This window comes from Protopterus annectens, chromosome 1.part0 (assembly GCF_019279795.1).
Source record: "Protopterus annectens isolate FY-2018-M chromosome 1.part0, PAN1.0, whole genome shotgun sequence".
Taxonomy (NCBI): Eukaryota; Metazoa; Chordata; order Ceratodontiformes; family Protopteridae; genus Protopterus; species Protopterus annectens.
Genome location: NC_056725.1, coordinates 157,967,624 through 157,982,339, shown reverse-complemented (window position 1 = coordinate 157,982,339; position 14,716 = coordinate 157,967,624).

The following is a 14,716-nucleotide window of genomic DNA, read 5'->3' as shown; positions in this document are numbered from 1 at the left end:
AATAGTTAAGTACATCAAGAAAGTACAGAAAACTGATACTTAATCACTCCAAAGTCTCTCTTCTATGCTAGAAGGCTTGTATCAGTTTAAAGCTTTCTAGTGCTTCCCAGTAGGTTAATTACAGGAAAGATGTGAAACAAGCGCAGATGTGGTCTTTTAAACCAGAAAGTTGAAAGAGATGGACAAACTATCCAAATGGTCAATAAACTACAATTTCTGGGCCAAGAACCACTCCTCTTGTCATAAACAGGCTACCTAGTGCTTACCACTCCCACTGATAAGCTAGAAGGCTTTCCTCCAACACAGAAAGGCTTGCGGGACTCAGAAGCTTACAAAGAGTCCTGGATACAGCAACTCTGTACCTGGACTAGACTAGTAACAGGAAAGGCAGGAAACAAGTGCAAACACAGGCTTTTAAATCAGAAGGTTGAAAGAGATGGAAAAGCTTCCTAAACTGTCAATAAACTATAATTTCTGGGCCAGAAATCACTCCTCCTGTAGTAGATAGGTTACCTAGTGCTTACCACTCCCACTGATAAACTAGAAGGCTTCTCTCCAACACAGAAGGGCTTGGGGGGGCTCAGAAGTTTACCAATAGTCCTGGATACAGCAAATCTGTACCTAGACTACATTAGTTATAGGAAAGGTGGGGACCAAATGCAAACATAGGCTTTTAAACCAGAAGGTAGAAAGAGATGGAAAAACTGCCCAAACGGCCAATGAACTACAATTTCTGGGCCAAAACCCACTCTTCCCATGGTAGATAGGCTACCTAATGCTTATCACTCCCACTGATAAGCTCAAATGCTTCCCTCCAACACAGAAAGGCTTGGGGGGCTTAGAAGCTTACCAACAGTCTTGGATACAGCAAGTCTGTATCTGGACTAGACTAGTTACAGGAAAGGCAGGAAACAAGCTTAGAATTCATTTTTTTTTACAGAAAAGCAGCTAAAACAGCTGTAAATACAATGCAAATTGCAGTGCAGGCTAGCACACTCACTTTCAGTGATGTTGCCTTCACATACAGCTTAAGAAGTATATAAATGTTTGGTTACTATCTTTTCCCTATCCTTAACCACATTATCTGCTTTTTTCCTTTTAAGTTTTCTTACTTTATCTCTTGAGGTCACATATTCTCTGTCTGTTCTGTTCTCCCCTCTCCTTTTTCCTTCTCACTATACAGTTCACTACTTCCTTTTCCTGTTGAATAGCATGGACATATTGTAGATGGACCATTTCTGGTTGGACCGCTGCTGAATCTGAGATGTTCATTATTTAATTACTGTTGCAGTAGCCTTAACTATATGGTTTATATCCTGCATAGGCTATAACAGGCACCAGTTTTCAAAGCTTAAGGGCAGTTTCCAAGCAGCAGACCATTGAGAGCTTTAGCAAAACTGCACAAAATTAACATCAAGCAATTCAGAGCTTTCCTGCCACCAAAGAATGCTTCTTTTGCTGGCTTTCGAGAATTGATGGTCAGCTAGCATTTCTTCATTGCTGAGCAGATAAGTTCCCTTTAGGTGAAAATACCTTCCATAATTTATTCTATGACTAAATCAGTACTTTTTGTGTAAAGCGGTTTGTTTTATGATAGGAATTTGATTTTGTTGGGCTGTAAAACAAAGTTTCTGTCAGCTGGAAGACTGTTTCTTATATTACTTTTACTGTAAACTTTGTTATTTTAATGTTTACTCCAAAGTTTAGTGAGAAAACTTTTATAAGCTGTGATCAGGGATTAAGTATATGTGGACTTCAGATTACTTTCTTGGCTTTGCCATGAAAAAACTTACACGTTTGTTTGCCCTTTCTTTGCTTAGTCACAAAAAGAAGAAAATTTCCAGACAGCCTTTGCCCCTTCAGGAGCTACGACTTTGCCTCAACCACAGAAGGGTGAATCCACAGTAGCCATTTCTGGTTCCTCAGACCACATATCTTCCTTGGTGCTCCCTGGTGTACTTACTGCAGTCACCATGAATCAGTGGTTAGATAAATACTTTGTGGCTGTTAGAGTGTTCTTTGTGAACATGGGAAAACCACTCTTGTTGGACTCTGAGGAAAGAGTGGGGAATGCTTCCCTGCCTAACTGGATTGGGATGCCTGTTCCCCGCGGTGATGATATTGACATAAGGCAGTCTGTTTTAATAGAGATTCTTGTTAAAAAGAAGCAGAATGTTAAACATTTATCTTCTTCTGTGTCTGTTACTTTAAACTGGGATGATTTATTGGACTTAGCTCTTAACATCTTTCATTCTGAATTCATTGGTAACAGAAAAAGGAATTCTTCCTTTTGTGAAGATTCACAATGTGTTGAACAGGAAAATAATTGTGAGGAGGCATTGTTTTCCTTCTCATGTAACTGATTTTGTCACTGAGTAGAGTATTTCTTATGATTGCCCCTCATAAGAATTTTCTTTTTGTGAAACCACATCCAGGCTGAAATAATTATTTCAGTAGGAATATAATGACAAACAAGTTTCTTTAAGAAAATATGATTTATTACAACTGGAATTCCCTCAGCCTACTCCTGTTCCTCCTGCAGCCTGCAACATGCCTAATGGCCAGCCTGCAGCCTTAAGAAGGCAGATAGATTTGACTTCCAAGATGGCTGCACACTGATCAACATCTCAATTTCAGATCTACCAGAAAAAGAAATTGAGAAATAAGAGCTAGTAATATTTCAGCAAAGAAGATATTTAGATAACCTGAAAGAAAATCAACTATAAAAGCTGAAGGGGAAACACTGACTAGGAATACTTCTGTAGATGTTCAGCAAAAAGCAGTCAAGCTCCAGTTTTGGTAAAAGAGATGGCTTCCAGTAATTTAGTGGAAAAATAAGTCAAATGTACTTAAAGCTGATTAAAATAAATGAAACACTGAAGGACTATATCAACTCAAATAACAAGAGGCTAGAAAAAAATAGAAGAAGCTTTGACTAGCTATTCAGATGACCTGATAAAACTGCAAATCAGTGGATGAACTTGAAGAACAGGCAGGCTACGTATGAGACTTCTCAAGAAGAGCTGTTTCAAAAAATGGTACAGTTAGATGACAGAGCACACAGAGAAAAAAAATGAGATTTTCTGCTATACCAGAGTAACTGGAAGGAACAGACTGTATTGATTTTATAAAAACATTAATAAGCAACTTGACTGCTATCCCACAGAAGGATTTGTTAATTGAAAGGGCACATTGAGTGTATGCTCCAAACTTGGCAATAAGAAAGTGGACAAGACCTGTATTAGTAAAGATACAATCATATCAGCAGAGAGTGTTGATCCTTACAAAACTATGTCAGAAGGGCAAAGTATTAAAAACTGGAGACAGTAGAGTGTATGTGGAAAATGATTATTCACTGTACACCAGGCATAAGAGAAGCAAGTTTATTCAAGCAATCAAGGAACTTTATGAGAGGCAGGTGTGAGATTCAAGCTACTGTATCTAGCTGTCTTCAGAATATTTTCTCCTGGATAATCAAAGACATGATCCAGAATAGGCTGAGGAGGAGATATAAAGTTTATTCAACAAAAAGTGAATCATCAAACATAAGGGGACTCTGCTTCTTTTATTTCTGATTGCTCATACAGAGATTTTGCCAGAGCATCCTTTTCCAATTTTGCAAAAGAAAACGCTTGAGAGACAAGAAAAAAACACAGGAGCTGACTAGAAGAATCAGGAGTACCTTAGACTTGAATTGGAGTCTGGTGTTAGGAGAGAGAGATGAACAGGAAGAAGACTAGCGACATTGAAATTAGTAAATACATTTGAAATTGTACATCATCAATCACATTTGTGAAATATGGCTTTGCAAGAAAAAGTGGCTGAGAAAGATTGGACTTTTGTGTACTTTGTTAAACTTGTGGGTGAACTGTTAAACATATAGCCCACTTTATGTCATTAATGTTTAGAAAGACACTGAAAGGAAAAAGGTAACAAGTAAACCAAATGTTTCTTAATGGTATTTGTATAAAATATTTCATGATATAATATAAACTGCATGTTATATAGTAAAGCTTTTTTGTATAGTATGTAGTCAGGGGATCTTAAATGTGGGGGTGAGGCTGAGTCTTTTTAGAGATTGATGTATGTGTTAAAGATATTAAAGTAAACAGATACTTTTTTAGTTTTAAGAAATATAGGTATTACAATGTTAAAAGAGAAGAAACACTGGACAAAAGCAAATTGAAGTTAATATGCTGTAATCTTAGGCTGTTGTGGTTGGGGGTGGAGTATAATAGTGCACTGATTATATTTTATGTAGTGTTGAGAAGCTGTTATGGTAAGTCAGTCATCTCATTTTTCACAAAGGTAACATTTATCTGAGAAGTATTCTTTAATTTATGCCTAAAGTGGTATCTAAATTTACTTTCAGCCATGTTATCTGTCTTCTTTCTGAAACATAAAAATGATGCAGAAAGGATTTTCATAAGTTTGGATGTCCATGGACAATGCAGATATTATCTTGACACGACTAAAACCTTCAGAAATTCTGATTAGTTATTCATTTATTATGAAAGTAAGAAAAAAGGACAGCCTGTGTCAAAGTAGACTATTTCCAAATGGTTGTTAATTCCAGGCAGGGTCAAGACACATTCTACTAGTGCCTTAGGCTTCATTAGTAGCTTTTTGGAAAAGGGTGAACTGCAGAAGTATTCCAGAAGCAGCAAACTGATTCTGTGTACACTTCAAACTAGATTCATTTTCTTGGTCTTGAGTATGCTTTCCTAGGACCATTCTCCAGGACCTTAATCTTTTGTCCTTCCATACCTTATAAGCTGCAGTATTCTACCTATATACTAAAGGCTATTGCATCGGTGATCTAATGATGAAGACAGTGCAGTTGTGTAAGTAAACGTAGCACAACAGTAGATGTTTGAATGATCACTGCTGCAGTAGCTGCTTCCTCTCTCCAACCCTCCCTTATTTTTTGTAGATTTTTGTGTGCTTGGATGAGGACATTCCATTTTCAGAGCTCTAACCTCCCTCTTTCAGCTGCCATGAAAATGTGAAAGGCTTGGTTCCCATACCTCTGATTTTTTTCTAGCTTTGCTCAAGCTCTCAACAGTCTTGGCACTTAAGAGGTGTCCTTAAGCTTTGGTTGCTGGCCATCTATTGTATCCTTTGCAGGATATAACCAATGTAGCTAAGGCTGCTGCAGCAGTGATCATTCAAACATCTACTATAATGCTAAGTTTACTTACACAGATATACTTTGTCCCCATTTAGAGTTTCTCAATTAACAAATGTAAACAAATAGAAATAATAAATATGTAAGCTATGCTTTGATTCACTAAAAAGGTGTCAGTTGTACAATATTCTCAGCATTGGGCATCTGCTAAGCTCTGCCCTAAACCTATGATTTTTCAGTAGTAGTTTTAATTCATGGCTCACCTCTGCTGACTGCACTGTCTTCTCAATAATGATGATGTTTTGGATGCTGATATTAGCCAGTCTACTATGCCATTAGGCAAGTCTTCAAAAAGACAAGCTAGCCCTAATTGTGATTTCAGCATGGACCAGTCCTTTTGAAGGTGAATAGTTTCACTTGCATGTCAGTATGCTATTTTATTAGATGTAGCAATGAATGCTAATAAAACTGTTCACCAGATTAGAATTGTATTGTACAGTACAATACAGTATGTTCAGATTAGGCCACGGTGTTGCAGCGGTTAGCATTGTCACCTCACAGCAAGAGGTTCTCCCGTTTGATTCAAGGCTGGAGCTCTATCTGTGTGGAGTCTGCATGTCCTCCCTGTGGTCGAATGATGCTAAAGACATGCAAGTAGGTGTGAGCGTGAATGGGTGTGCCTTCTTTGAAGGTTGGGTGTCAGGCTGGCAACTTGGCACCGTAAAAATCCACTGCCAATCATGAGCGGACCGGAGTTCTGCTGTGGCGACCCCTAACCGGGAAAAGCCGAAAGACTTTAATATAACAAAACTGGATATTGTGCCAAGCTAAAAAACAAAGCACAGCAGAAGCAGGTTTTCACGGTAACAAAACAGTATATGCTGGCAACCTATAAATAAAATATAACACAGGTACAGAATATTTTCCAAATAAACCTGGCTAGCAATAATTAAAAACACACCCTCCCAGGTGCCCATTTCCATAGCATTACAAACTTCTATATAGCTAAACAGTATGTATTGCCAAGTCCCACCAATTCTGAAATTAAATATACAAAGATAGTCCGGTAGCTGAACAGTATATACTTACTCAACAAAAGAAAAACCCTCCCTGTCTTCTCATTGCAGTTTGCCACCTTTGTTCAGTAATCTTGAAACACCCATATTTTGAACAGCTGAGCAGAATGCATCCTTTTAATTGTACCAAACTGCAGATGACTGTCCAGTAAAATGTAATTTTCTTAGCTAGAGAACATGGTCCATCAACATCTCCAACACTTTCTCCACTAGCTCCACTGACCTTATATTTACCTGATAGAAACCTACAACAATATTTTCTTTCAGGACTAGAGACTCTTCTAGCTCCCTGGTTACTGCTTCCAGACTAAACTGAGATGCATTTTTTGTAATTTTCTTTTCTTTTTCTTTTTTTTTTTTTAATAATTTTGGGCAGTCTGACCTATAACATCAAGCCTTTCTTAACTCCCACATATTACCAACTAGGGTGATAATTCAGCTGTGAGAAGCCTGGGTTCCTATTATATAATCGAACACACAATCCTTCAAATGCGTCTTGATCAAACTTGAAAGCATGAAATAGCAAAATAGCAAAACGGCATATGAGATTTCTTTCCCTGGGAAAGAAATCGCTTGGTCACCTCCATTATAAGTGTATATATATATATATATATATATATATATATATATATATATATATATATAATTTTTTTTTTTTTTTGCAAAAGAGCAAGCTATCAATCTCCATGTGAGAGATGTTGTTTTCCCAGACCTTTCTGTTTAAATGTACTGACTCCATGGTCACAGTATTGTGGGAAAAAAGGAAATGCATTAATGGTGTGAATAGAGTGCTCCCACAAAGTGCAATCTCAGAGTTCCATTATTTTAATAGCAAATGTGGTCAGAAAAACTGACTTATGAAATTATTGGAGAACTAATAATCAGCAAATAAAAAGTCAACCACTTATGAGAGAGTTAACCATTACCCTTGGGGGGTTTGGACTTTTGTTATACCCTACTCACAGTCCTTGACTCCACTCCTGATGTGCAGTGACATTGGTGAGTGTAAGCTATGGATTTTTTTTTTGTTTTTCCTTTTTTCTAGGTGCTTTACTACCTTTGTCAGCTGACCATCAAGCCTCCCCCTGTTAAACTCAAGTCCATTTATTCTCTAGAAGTAGGGAGTCCCCAGATGTACTAGTGTGATAGCCACCTGGAGGAGCCATCATTCAGGCAGCCTGTGTGAGCAGTAAATAACTACTCAGTTTTTATGGAATCTCCTGTCTACTACCTGTTGCTTATAATGTACATCTTTCTCCTTCCTTCTGTCCTATTGCTGTGTCAGTTATCAGTGTCAGATATTATATGGAATTTACAAATGCTTATTTTTTCTTATTGTATTGTATTTGCATGCCAGGATTTCCTCTGCGTATGACATTTGCTTTGATTTCTAATACTTTAAATCATGAGGACATTGTTCTAATGTCTACACTTTTACTCCATTTTCTGTCTGTTTTTGTCATGGGAACACTACAGTTTATAACAAGTGAAAACGGACCAACACTAAGGTAAACCAAGTCAGTGGTAAAAGTGTATCTAACAGAACAAAACAAAATACAGACTATGGAAACGCTAAGCAGCAATTTAATAAACAACAGCAAAATAGCAAAGATTTCAGGCACCACACAGCCTTCCTCAGTGCAGTTATAGAAACAGGAAATGCATTAACACTCCATTTTTAAACAAAATCAAAAGATCACATGACATTACACTTAAAAAATTTGTCTTTTATACATATATTTTTTATATATTTTTATGTGTATTTTTAATGTATGTTTGGAATTTATTTCAGTATTTCAAATGTAGCTCTCTGAATCAAAAACAATTTCTCTCAAGAACAGACAGGGAACAAGCTCCACTGGGACTGGACTGTCTGTCTCTCCAGATCCCAAACAAGACTCACTTTGGAGCACTGTGTCCCAGTTCCAAGTATCTGATACAAACACTTGCATATCTGATTTTTCAGACACACACACACACACACACACACACACACACACACACACACACACACACACACACACACACACACACACACACACACGTACACCTACCTGGCAAAGACTGACACAGATTAACTAGCTGTGTCCCCTGTCTTCAGACTGCAATGTAGATTGCTGTCATCAGTCAAAAACTCTAAGGCTCTTATAAAGGGTAACCAATTATACTGTGTCAAATTAATAATGATATAAATGACCGAGTGTGACCAAAGCAGTAAGGCTTATCAGAGTGGCCACAGTGTCACTAAAATGAGCACAAGTATTCTCAAGCTGTTAAAAGCATTCTCTAAAAGACCAGCCATATTGAAAAGGTATAAACATATTTAATAATGGATAATAAAATAGAGAACAGGAGAATACTTAATATTTAGTTACAATAAATACAGTTTTCAGTCACAGGAAATATAAAAATAACACAGTTGGATAGAATCTCACAGATGCAGAAAAAGAAATAATGCTAAACTAATCTCACTGCACTTTTCCTAACTGAACTAAAGAGACACTGTCCCTAGTTAACTCACTTGGTATCGCAAAATAAGATGTACTGCTGAGATGCTCACTGACTGAACTGTACAACTAACAAATGAACAACTGAACTGTGATAACTGACATAGATCTTTTGTATCAGATTCCAAAGAAAAACAAAAACAAATGTAGCGCACCCGCAGGTGTAGCTGACATAGATATGGGTTCCTTCCTACCTGACTCTGGTGACACCCCTTCCTTAGGCCCAACACCCCAAGATGACAAGTGATAACAGATTTTATTCTAGGTGACACTTTAGTTTTAAAGGGCAATAGCACAACAACAAACAAATTATTTCAATAGTGCACCAGTTAGCAGTAAGGCAGAGTGAGATATGCATTTAATGAAACCATACTTTTACCCCATTCCCTAGAACTCAACAGAAAAGATCTTGACATTCAAACATGCACATAAAGGCAATATCAATGAGCAGTAAAGCTTTTATAATGCAGCAATACAAACATGGGAAAACATGCAATGTCATTGAGGGAAAAAAAATTTATAATACAACAGTACAGACATGAAAAAAAGATGCAATGTCATTGAACAATAAAGATTCCTGAAGGCAGCAGTACTAACATGAGCAAAATGCAATGTCACTGAACAATAAAGATTTACAATGCAACAATACAAATATGAGAAAATGCAATGTCATTTAGCAAATAAGAGTCTTTAAGGCAACAGTACTAACACAAGCAAAATGCAATGTCACTGAACAATAAAGATTTCTAACTCAACAATACAAGTATGAGAAAATGCAATGCCATTTAGCAGTAAAGTCTTTAAGGCAACCTTCTAGATCAATCTAAATAGACCAACTATGAGATACTCTATTGTACCCCATTCACTGGTCAGTGACTATTTACAGTCCTACTGCCGGCATGATGGGGCCCAAGGTTGGAGCTCATATGGATCCCAGCTATTTGTAGTCCACAAAGCGTTTAGGGGGGGTCCACAATCTTATAAAAGTATAAAAATTACATCCAAAAGCCTCGCACCACTCTGTTGAGAATATCCCAGCAACCAGGCACCGCAGTTCCTCCAACGAGAAAAATGGAAAATCACGCGCCAGAACTCTGGTAGTCATGTATGGCATCTCTGCACTAGGCCCAAGGGAACTCCTTTTCTTGCTGAATCATATGCAGGCATGGAATTACTGGTTTCAGACTTCTCTCCTGAATCCACAAAATACCATCATCCAGGATTTCAGCAAGAGACAGACACAGACTGCTACCTTCATTCTCTGTTCCAAAACACTAGAAAAAAGATCCAGTCATGCTGCAAGGTCCTTTTCCCTCCAGTTACTCTTTCAGTCTTCCCTCCTTCAGCTAGTGTTCAAGTCTTCTCTCTTTCACTTTCGAAATTGTCTTTTATATTCTTGAAAAGGAGATCCACCTTGTGGTATAATGGAAAACTGCAGTCTATTACTTCTACAATGAAATACAGTGGGAGCTACACTCTCCCTCCACTTGAAAATCTTGGGTCCCCCAAAGTCAAAGGTAGATTAGGAGCAAAATATTTACAAGCACTAATGTACCATCAGCTGAATAATATTTTTACATTCAAAAGGTATATTCCACCAATGGTAATCAACCTTATGCTTAACTTGGGATGGGGTGTCACCACTGAAGTAGGAGGCGATGAGACTTTGTCACAGGTTCCTGTGTACTATGTCCCAAACTGGCATATGTAAGTCTCTGAGGGGCCCGAGTCTCTGCAGTTTTGGTTTGGGAGAGACAACTAAGGAGCTTTGCTCAAAAGGTTTGTCACTCACATCACATTCAATGTCTAGTTCTTCAGTAGGCATATTGTCTACTTCTAAAATCTCCTCTTGTATAACTTCACTTTCTTTTTCCATAATGGTATGACTGTCCTCAGCAATATTTTCTTAATTTTGTATAGCAGGCCTCCATCAGCATCAGGTTCTGCAAGAGGTACAGAAACAACACTTAGTCTATTTTCAGGCCTGGGCTGTTCAAAATGACAAGAAATAAATTACGGTGCATTTACATTGAGATTACAGCCCATGGGGTCTCGGACATCCTCATAAAAAAGCCCACTGAAACCCCAGTCATCGTCACTGTCCTCCTCTCCTTCAGCAGGAGGGAGCATGGGCTCTTGAACATTGGAGAGGATATTTCCTCTCTACCTTAGTCTTCAGTATTGCCTTGAATTAGGCTTCCGCGGAGCCATTCTGGGCTCCAGATTCATGAGTCTCACTGATTTTGCCAAAGGCATTAAGTTGTTGTGGTGCCAGGTTTTGATAGGTTCTTTTTTCCCCTCAGGGCAAACTTGGTAGACAGGGATATTAGGTAGCTGAGAACAAATTATGTAAATTTCAGACCCCCAGTGGTCAGCTAGTTTATGCTTTCCTTGTAGACCCAAATTCCTCAAAAGGACTCTGTCTCCTGGTTGCAAATCATGCATCTTCACTTTCTTATCATAGTGAGCCTTGTTTCACTGATGTCTTTGTCCTGTTGAATTTTCAGCTAGCTCATAGGCCTGTCTGAGGTTCTTCTTGAGTCTCTCCACATAACTGCCATCAGACTGCACTGGTGTATCATCAGCTGTAACTCCAATGTCAACAGGAAGACAAGCTTCTCTTCCAAACATTAGGAAGTAATGCGAGAACCCTGTAGCATCATTTTTAGTACTGTTGTAGGCATGCACCACTGTGGCTACATGTCTACTCTATTGATGCTTTTTCTCATCAGATAGTGTCCCCAACATATTTAGTAAAGTTTGGTTGAAATGCTCCGGCTGCGGATCCCCTTGAGGATGATAAGGAGTGGTGTGACTTTTTTGAACTCCTAAAAAAGTGAGTAGTTCATGGACAAGCTTGCTCTCAAAATCATGTCCTTGGTCAGAGTGTATCCTTTTTGGCAGGCCATAGTGCACAAAGAACTTTCACCACTGTAATAGATTGCTGATCGCTAGTGGGAAATGCTTGAGCATCTTGGGTATAGTGGTCTGTTACCACCAGCACATTACTGATCCCACCTTCATCCAGTTCAATGCATAGAAAATCTATACAGATCAGTTCCATGGGTCCACTGCTCTCCATTTGACCCAATGAGGCAGCTCTGGTTGGCAGTCTCTGAATGCAACAAAGACATGTACGACAATAATCCTCAACATCGTGCTTCATGCATGGCCAGTAGAACCTGTCTTGTACCAGACCCATAGTTCTGTCATAGCCAAGATGACCATGTTTGCCATGCAATGACTGGAGTACTACTTCTCTATACTTCTGAGGAAGCAACAATTGCCAGTTTTCACTGCTGAGTGCACTAGGAGATCTCCTATACACTATTCCATTCTGTATCTGGAGTCTGTCCCATTCTTTGGCCAAAAGTCTGGCCAGAGGATGAATACCTGTGTGAAGCATATCAATTTGTTTCGTCTCTAAAGCAGCTACCACCAACTGACCCAAGGGGTCTTCTCTTTGATCTCTTCTGAGGTCACTGTTACTCAAAGCTGGTAGCAATGAAGCCTGTAAAGTGACCAGATTACAGTAAGCTTGGGGTATACTTGCTGCAGACAGACCCAGCTTCTGGGCCCAACATTCAGTGTGTTGGTAGCAGGTTGCAATCTGACACATAGCTCTCACTCCTGGCACTGGAATTTCTACTCATTCATCGTTGGGGTGTAACTCTCCATGAGGTGTTCTGGACAGACCATCAGTATCTCCATTTTCGTGTCCTGGGTGATATTTCAAACTGAAATTATAGTTGCATGGAGCTGCCATCCATCTGTGGCCGGTAGCATCTAGCTTTGCAGTGGTCTGGATGTATGTCAGAGGATTGTTGTCAGTCTGCACTTCAAATTCAGCCCTATAGAGATAGTCATGCAGCTTGTCCACTACCGTCCACTTTAAGGCAAGGAATTCCAACTTGTGCACAGGATAGTTTCTTTCGGTGGGGGATAAACTCTGACTGATAAAAGCCACAGGTCTCAGCTTTTTATCATACTCCTAGTAAAGAACTCCCCCTAAGCCATCCTTGCTAGCATCCACATGTAAAGAGTATGGCTTTGTTGAGTCAGCATATGCCAGCACATGGGCATGTGTGAGGCAATACTTAAGCTGTTCAAATGATTCTTCACCCTCAGGAGTCCAGCGACTCTCGATGAGTTCTTTAGAGCCTCTCGGTCTCTTGGGCTTCCTCACAAGGATATCTTCATCTGTTTCATCTGCTTTCTCATCATTTCAGAGCAAATGGTTGAGAGGTCTTGCTATCTTTGAAAATCCTTCCACAAACGTATAGTAACTGCAGAACCCCAGGAAAGATCACAGTTCTGTGATAGTTTTGGGTCTGGGCCAAGATGTCACAGCTTCAACTTTGCTGGGATCTGTGGATATCCCATTTGCAGGCACTACATGTCCCACATAGGTCACTGAAGATTGGAAAAACTTGCATTTGTCCAATGACAACTTCAGGCCTTCCTTCTCAATCCTGTCCAGTACTTTTATCAGTCTTTCTTCATGCTCCTCTAGGGTCCTCCCAAAAACAATGATGTCATCCAGGTAGACTAAGACTTCCAGGAGATGCATGTCTCCAACTGTTCTTTCCATGATTCTCTGGAAAGTTGCCGGTGCATTTGCTAAACCTTGAGGTAGGCAATCAAACTCAAAAATCCTAAAGGGGTGATGAAGACAGTCTTTTCTTTAGCTTCTGGGTGCATAGGGATTTGATAGTATCTACTCCTTAAGTCTAGCACACTGAACCACTTACTGCCCACCAGGCAATTTAGAGCATCTTCAATCCGGGGAGTTGTGTACTGGTCTGGAATGGTTCGCTGATTCAGAGTACGATAGTCAACACGTGAATTGACCCATTCTTTTTCCTGACAATGACAATGGGAGAGACATATGCACTTCTTGACTCTTGAATTATCCCCGTGGCTTTAAGCTCTTCCAAATGTTTTTATAAATCCTCCAGGTCTCCTGGAGCTACTCTTCTGGAACGTTCCCTGAAAAGCCGGTCCTCTTTCACTCTTATTCGGTGTTCTTCACTCTTTGCACAGCCCACATCCAGTTCACTGGCAGAAAAACATTTTTGCTTTTTCATTAGTAGCTCTCTAGCTCTGGTTACCCACTCAGGGGGCAAAAGGCCACCTCCTATCTCAATATCTTCCAGCTTCAACTCGTTGGCTCTGCTCTCATTCCTTGTCAACACAGAAGCAGGTAAGGGAGTGGCAGCATAAACATTTCCCAAATGCACTTGTGAACACTGGACAATGGGAGTACTTTCTTTATTCTTCAACCCCACAGACAAAGTGTCATATGGATGCTTTAACTTGTCCACAGGCCAATCTTCTGGAACTAATTCCAGCCCCAGTGGAAAGTCACTTTCTGGATCTATTAACATCATGAGATGAAAGGAAACTGTCCACACAGTCACTTTATATGCCCTGTATCCCCAGTTTGCCACTTTGGCAATCAAGCAGGTGACCTGAGCAGGATGAATTATATGCTCTTTCCTAGACAGGGTCCACACATGACCAGTTTCATCTTTCTTACTGTCCTTCTCCCTTTGAAGAGAACAAAAAGCTGGTCTCAGGAGAGGATGTAATGTTGGTTGTTCCTGGGTCAAATGAGGCATCAGCATTCTTCTGACGAGGTCAGTATTTGTCCCCACGAAAATAGATGCTAAATCCTTTCCTTTTGCCCTGGGGCACACAACAGCGAGAGTTTCAAAAACTTCTTTTGACCCAACAACTGAAGTGGAAAATTCTAACTTGAGTGAGACATAACCATCATAAGGGAACTTTGTGTCACTTAGCCCCCAGATCTCCAAATCTTCTAACTTTTCAAGTGGCAAATGCTTTAAGTATTTTTGGTAGAAGTCTCTGTAGTGAATGGTGATTTGTTTTGACCCAACAACTGAAGTGGAAAATTCTAACTTGAGTGAGACATAACCATCATAAGGGAACTTCATGTCACTTAGCCCCCAGATCTCCAAATCTTCTAACTTTTCAAGTGGCAA